The sequence below is a fragment of the Dermacentor silvarum genome, chromosome 9, assembly GCF_013339745.2.
Source record: "Dermacentor silvarum isolate Dsil-2018 chromosome 9, BIME_Dsil_1.4, whole genome shotgun sequence".
NCBI classification, from domain to species: domain Eukaryota; kingdom Metazoa; phylum Arthropoda; class Arachnida; order Ixodida; family Ixodidae; genus Dermacentor; species Dermacentor silvarum.
Genome location: NC_051162.1, coordinates 68,227,622 through 68,235,274, shown reverse-complemented (window position 1 = coordinate 68,235,274; position 7,653 = coordinate 68,227,622).

The following is a 7,653-nucleotide window of genomic DNA, read 5'->3' as shown; positions in this document are numbered from 1 at the left end:
CGTTAATACAGTTCCTGTACCTGGAGTGGTTTAAGTGCTGACAGCAGGAAGAAGAGGCTGGACAAACTGAGGCCACCGACTTCAGTAAGCGCCGCAAAACGCTTGTGCGACAAACCGGTCATTTTGAAATTCTGGCACTAGCGAACTTATTAGTGTACTCAAATGCACGAGGACCACAGTAAGTTTACACAAGTGTTGCGCGGCTGGGTTTCGAAGGACTCTAGACGTGACTAGGTGACGCGACCCCAGCTGTAGTTTTATCAGAACCCATTTCAACCCCACAGTCTCATACAAAAGCGCATGCGCAGCATTCGTTGTGAAACTGCGGAGCACAGCGAGCTAATCATTCATCATTGTCCTTCTAGCGGGTTCATTCACAGCTATAAAGTTTAGCATTAGCGTGGCAGTCAAAGATAAACAGTGAAGGTTGGAATGCTTAGCGCATATTTAACTGTAACAACATGTACACAAATGTGATTTTAAAGCTAACGACCGCACAACGAGCGACAGTGCAAAGCATAATAGTTGTAACATGAAGAGACGGAGCGCGCTGTGGAATTAAAGGCGAACAGTGCAGCCAACATTCCATTTGAAGTTAGGAGGAACCAAGAGAATCGTGCCGGCCATATAATGTGTAGAGCAGATAGAAGACTGCCTACTAGAAATAGTGGGTCCCGAGGTCAAGGAAGCACGACTCATGACGGCAGAGGGTGATGTGGTGTGATAAAAATAGGAAATCTGCGAGCAGACGGTGATGTAGTCCAGCGGATGACAGTAATACTTTCTGATTGAAGGAGGATGGTCTTTGTCTTGCCTCCAGATGATCGACCACATGTGAATAGAGAGCGCTGAATACTCGACATTGCAGATCGTAATAGCCATTTGGTAGTTTTTTGTTTGCCTTCAATACTAAAATACACTCATAGTGTGGAGGACATTCTCACTTTTGTCTCTAACGTCGCCAACCGCGCTTTGTACTCATTGTGCCCGGAACACAAGAATATGAGTTTATGGTTGTAATGCAGGCAATCAGGGCAATACGCCCAGATTTAACACCCCTAGTAACCTGACTGAAAACCTAGCAACAAAATAACGCAACATCTGCGCAGGTATACCATGAACAAGTGTCGCTATAAATATACTGATACGGTATCATGGATACTGGGTGAAGGCTTGCTGCGACATGAACTTTCTGCCGTGTGTTTGCTTATTGTTTACGGAGTATTCATGAACGAGATTTTTTAACGTTATAATTTTGCGAAATTGCCTGTGGTACGAGGCATAAATGTGCTCGTTAAGCTGGATTCTTCGAAGAGGCAGAGAGGCAAGGTGGCACCGTCAGCATGCCGCCTGAGCTAAATCCGCTCCTGTTTGCCCTGTAGGTCCTATCGTTCAGCGCATGTGCACGAGATGAAGCAGTTGCTGGGTCTCCCCTGACCACGCTCACCGCTGCAGGCTTCAATAGAGGCTTTTCTGCCCCGAACTTCACCGAAGTATCACCGGACTATCGCTGCGGCGGCCTTTTTTCGAGTATTCCCATGGGTCCAACGGCAGCCACATCGCCAACGTCAGCGAATGCTCTGTGTCACGCCCCCATCTTTCCTTTCGTCATTGGGCAAGGTGGCACCGTCAGCATGCGGCCACAGCTAAATCCGCTCCTGTTTGTACTGCAGGCTGGTGCATACTCTTCTTATTCTAAATACAAAACGAGTTATAGGTGCCTGGTGGTGCTGCCTTGCCCAAGTGCTCTTTGTGTGTGCATTGCCGACTGTTTCAATAGCTTATGTATGCTTGTGCTATTACTCAGCGGTGATGTGGAATTGAATCCTGGCCCTGACGATCAACTTCTCAATATGCTCATTAGTGGCCAAAAAGAAATTCTCGAAAAGATAGGCGCAGTCTCTGTCAAACTTGGCGACTACATTGCCCGAATAGACTCGCGTCTGAATTCCCTTGAAAGCGAACTGAAGCGTCTTTCGTCATATAGTGCGCAATTTGGCCACTGTGAAAAGGCGGTTAAGCAAATGTCCCAAGATTTGGCAGCATTACACTCTAAAATTGACGACCTGGAAAATCGCAGCCGGCGAAATAATCTAGTTATCTATGGGCTAAAGCAAACAGATAAAGAAACGCCGGCGTCGCTAAGAAAGCAGGTGATCGACGATGTGTTCTGGAGTAAGATGGGCGTGAAGGTAGCTTGCGTATAGAAAGAATTCATCAAGTCGGCACTAAAAAGAAAACCGGTAAACGACCAGTTATCTTACCGCTCTATGATTATAATGTAAAAAAACGAACTTTTCAAACATGCGCATAAACTAAAAGACACCGGCCTGTCTCTCAAGAATGATTATTCTCATGAAGTACGTTTAAAAAGAAAGCATCTATGGGAATACGCCAAAGCAAAAAGAGAACAAGGCGGGCACTCTGTTACGCTTATTCATGACGGGCTGATTATTGATGGTGCAACGTTTACATGGAACTCTGAAGCACATGAGATAATGTGATACAGCAGGTGAAAGTGACGCAATCGCATTGTGAAGCAGCCACGTAATCTTGTCCTGTTGGCAACCAACTGCCGAAGTGTAAAAAATAAGGTCGGTGAACTAGAAGGCTTTGAACCAGAAGACATTGACTGCATTGTGCGCAGGGCCGGAGCTTCACTTGGTTTCCTTCGAAGGAATCTCAAGCACGTGGAAAGTCATGTCAAAGAGGCTGCATACAAAGCCTACATAAGGTCATTACTTGAGTATGCCTGCCCTGTGTGGGATCCGTCCCATTCCGTACGAATAAAAGCGTTGGAACGCATACAGTCTAGTGCTGCAAGGTAAGTCCTGGGGCAGTACAATCGGTTTGATAGTGCAACGGAATTAAAAAGAAATCTAGGATGGACTCCTCTAAGCGAACGCCGCAAGAATCTTCGTCTCAAGATTTTTTACACTATATATAATAATCAAACTGGAATCAAGGCCTCGTCATATCTGCGTCCTCCATATCACTTAGCCACCCGAAGAGACCATGTGTTCAAAGTTCGGGAGTATGCGCCCAGGACTAAGCTTTTTAAGTTTTCTTTCTTTCCGAGGACCATATCTGAGTGGAATTTGTTATCGGCTGAGGTTGTGAGCCGAAACTCTGTTGATTTGTTTTGTTCTGCATTATGCCCCTCGCAATAGTGGCAATGGCGCTGCGAGTTTTGTTTGAATAAAGAATAAAGATTAGCTACAAGAAATTCAAAAACGAGAAATTCAGTAATCAACATGATTTCACTAATAAACCCTAAAACCCAATGCAGATAAATTTCAGTTCAGATATTGCAATTTAGTAACTTATCCAGCGAATTCTTAAGGAACCTTCACTCGGAAAAAAATTGAAAATTGCACCACTTCTCAGATAAGTGCCGTAAAATTTGGGATAAGAATGTATTGTTGTCCCATATACTTTTTTGATGAAAAGTGCTTGCTTATGCTAAAAATTGAACACATAAGTATATTCTTGTACATCTTAGAATGCGTATCTCAGAACTCGGGTGACTCTCAGAATTCGATGTGAGTGACTATGCCTTCGGTTACAATGGCTGCAACTTGAATTAGTATTATGTGTGCAAACTAATTATTTAAATATTACTTAGGAAAACATTCATATTTCCTCAAAAGTCCAGTTTGACTGGTCCAGCGTGAGGATCAGAATGCTGCCGCAACCACTGGGTATTTCGAAAATTGTGTTTTATTTAGTTATTTATTCTCTGCGTGTTTGCCGGTGCGTGTGTGAAAGGTGTTATCTTTTGTGAAGCCCTGTTTTCAACATAGCTCAATGGCCCATTTCGCAGCGCTTTCTTTTGGACTTTTCACTTACTCAGGAATTTATTTCATATTTCCAGCATGTTAACGGTTCTAACATGAATTGGATGCTCTTTCTACCTTAAGGGTGTAATAACTATGCAATTACACTCAGTACAATGTGATGTCACCAAGAGTGTAACAAGAGGGAAAGAAGTAGAGACCCGCGGCCCCCTCCCCTCAAAGTCCACCACGCCCACACGACCGCGGATTAGGCTATCACTGGAATTGCAGTTTTTTCATTACACATTCGGCACGATTTGATCACTTTAGTCAAGCACAAACTATAGGATTGGCCCACCCGGAGAGAAACTGACCAAGAAGACGTGAGCAACACCAGAAATTGCATAAAAATATTTCCTTTAAATTACAATAGTTTGCTTGAATGCGTGCCTATATATTTTGCAGTGAGAATAATAGTGCACCATTGGCATTTTCGTAGCCTAATCACGAAGAGAACAGAGCCCGTTAGCGGTACATGGGAAGGTGAGTCAGTCCGCGAGAGAACTTTATTGGAGGTCCGGTGAGAACGCCAACATGTGGAGTGGTCATGCAGAAGTTGTTACGAACGGCAAGCGGGGGCAGCGACCTTCAACCCTCCCCTTCTTTCCTGCGACAAATCGCTTCGTGAAGTTGTAAATACGTCTCACGGGAAAGACCCACGGCGACACCATGGCGAGAAACATTTCGACGAACACGTGGTTGCTGGATGCCGCTTCGTCACCGAACTTGACGCTGGGACCGAGAAAATCTTGCGAAAGTGCGTTTTACGCCGTTTCCTCATGGCGGCTGCTAGCCGCCATAGCTGTTCGACAGACGCAGCAGCAAATACTGGGCCATTACAGGAGCCAAGACGCTCCAGATTGGGTCAAGCGTGACAACTCCCGTCTACGAGCGTCCCCATCGTTCTCTGTTACAGTGAGCCGCGCGCGCCCGAAGCTACTTTTCCTAATCCCGCCTCGCCAAGAAAGCTTATATTTTTTTCTATCTTTTTCTTTCCTTCTCTCTATCTCTTCTTCTTACTTTCTCTTTATTTATTTCGCTCTCTCTCACTCGCTCTCATTTTCTCTTTCTCTCGCCCATAGCAAATTGTGTTGCAATCGTCAATACACTGCAACCATGTGGTTGCCATAAATGCACGTTCTGCAAACGTGGGTGTGTTTAATTTGTTGGGACGCAATTTTTTTCTGGTGTGTACTTCAAATAACGTTAAAGAAAGAGGTACCTTTAGATCCGCAAGGAATAAGGTTCTTACCAGCCGAAACAGAGGGTTTTCCGTATGACGCTGTAATGCTCCTGGGCCTCCACAGTTTGTGGAATGAGGTCGTAGTGAGATCTGCACGCGAACACTTCACTGAAATTTTTGTACGGTTCAGGGATGTCCATCGAGCACTCCCTAACATGCAAACATGGATTGATGTGCTGGACGAATTGGCAGCATTAGAAAATTTTAATATTTCGTGCCAGTAAACATTTTGCTGACATGTCTTATCTTTTGTGATTTGCTGGTGTTTTGTGTTTTTGTTGGTATATAATGTCAAATTCGGCAATAAAGAAAATAAATGGGTGTGGTTTAGCTTTGGTTAAACCTGGTTGATAGCGAAAGCTTCACTGCCCTGGCTAGGCATATTGTCGAGCTGTGGCCGACGTGTGGTTTTGCAAATATAAACAGACATGTTTGCACTGAATACAGTGTATATTCATCGTTTTTATGCCTATGAAGACACTGCGGAGATCAGTAAAGCAGTGAGACTTGGTTGCAACTCGCAGCCGGGCCCAACTCTACTTGGGCGATGGCGGCTATGTCTCCTTTCAGGGCTCTGTAAAGACCTAAATATAGTCCGACGTAGCGTGAACGCGCCCACACTTTTGTCACGTTGGCGAGAACAACAGCGGCTATAGTTCTACCGATGGTTTGACGTACTCGCGGTTCTAACGTAACCGGACGAGCAGCCAATGCGCTCCGACGCGCCCGGCGTCTGATGACGCTCGCCCGGGTACCAATAACGTCGGACTATAAACGCACCCTAATGCTCTCTTGTGGTGCGACCTCTGCCATTAAGGTGAAAACTGTTGAGTCGCCGATGGCTGCCCGAGGTAGCGTAATGAAGCCTTCGCTTCAAAAAATAGCGCAGTAGTTATATGACGCTCGCCTACAGACCGTGGGTACTCGGGTTTGAATCCCGCCTCGCCAAGAAAGTTCATATTGCTTTATTTATTTCTCTCGCTCTTTATCTGTCTCTCTTTCTTTCTCTCTCTGCACCTCCTCTCCACTGATCAACGGTCGGCACGATTCAACCTCGGCCTTAAACAGCTTCGCTGTTAAAAATTACACTACCACCCAGAACCCGAAGTTTTGAGAAAGACAGCAAATGGTAAGACAATATGCGGAGTAAGGTTTCTAGTCTTATACGCCGTATACATTGGTGTACACATTCTGCTTACTATAACAATCATGGTGAGAAATGCGCACATACATGAGCAGATTTCACTCAAAGACATCCAATGCTCGCTGTCACAATGCTGATGTGATGAGGAACGTCAGTAGCAGAGAGCAAACGCTTCGTGCTGCCGCTTATTTCACCAGCGCGGCATCTCCGACAGCCAGAGTACGCGACCTCCAGCATTTGGCGCACGCGATGTTAGCGTGCATGAAGCCACTAGCCATCTTAGTTCTGCCTTAGGCCTGGCACCCGCCGCAGAGGACATCAAGTATATGATGCATTCGCCACGATTCCGATCAGCCGGGCGGACAGCCATGTGCCGCCAGGGCCGCGTTAGAGGAGGCGTGCGCTCCATTACGCGGGCTTCAGTATTGGATGCGCGGGTATATAGTGCGCATCAAGCCACTATTCATCTTGGTCCATATAGTGAAATGCTTTCCTTCTCCGCAGCAGCACGCGGCGAGCGTGCTGTTCATTCTGCTCGCATGTTGACCTTCTGTGAAACATCACGCTGACGGCGAAAATTAGCTTCGAGGGTCAGTAAAATTCCGGCCATGAATCATGTAATCGAGAAATTGGCGCAGTACAATCCACATCTCTCTACGGCTTTCATAGCTTATGAAAAGGCATTTGATTCAGTAGAGATACCAGCAGTCATAGAGGCATTGGGTAATCAAGGGACACAGGAGGCATACGTGAATATCTTGGCAAATATCTAGACGGATTCCACAGCTACCTCTGTTCTCCACAAGGAAAGTAGAAAATTACCTATCAAGAAAGGGGTCAGGCATGAACACGCAATCTCTCCAATGCTATTCGCAGCATGCTTAGAAGTATTCAAGCTCTTAGACTGGGAAGGCTTAGGAGTAAGGATCAACGGCGAATGTCTCAGCAACCTTCGGCTTGCAGATGACATTGTCCTGTTCAGGAAAAATGGGGACAAATTATAGCAAATAATTGAGTACCTTAATGGAGAAAGTGTTAGCGTGGGGTTGAAGATTAATATCCCGAAAATAAAGGTAATGTTCAATTAGCCTGGCAAGGGAACAAGAATTCAGGATCGCCAGTGAGCCTCTAGAGTCTATACAGGAGTAAGATTATCTAGGTCAATTACTCACAGGGGACCCCGATCATGAGAAAGAAATTTACAGAAGAATAAAATTGTGTTGGAGTGAACACGGCAGACATTGCCAAATCCTGACTTGGAGTTTACCACTGTCGTTCAAAAGAAAACTGTACAACAATTGCATTCTACCTGTGCTAACTTATGGGGTAGACACTTGGAAGTTAACAAAGAAGCTCGAGCACAAGTTAAGGACTGCACAAAGAGCGATAGAACGAAAAGTGTTAGGCCTAACGTTAAGAGAAAGGAAGAG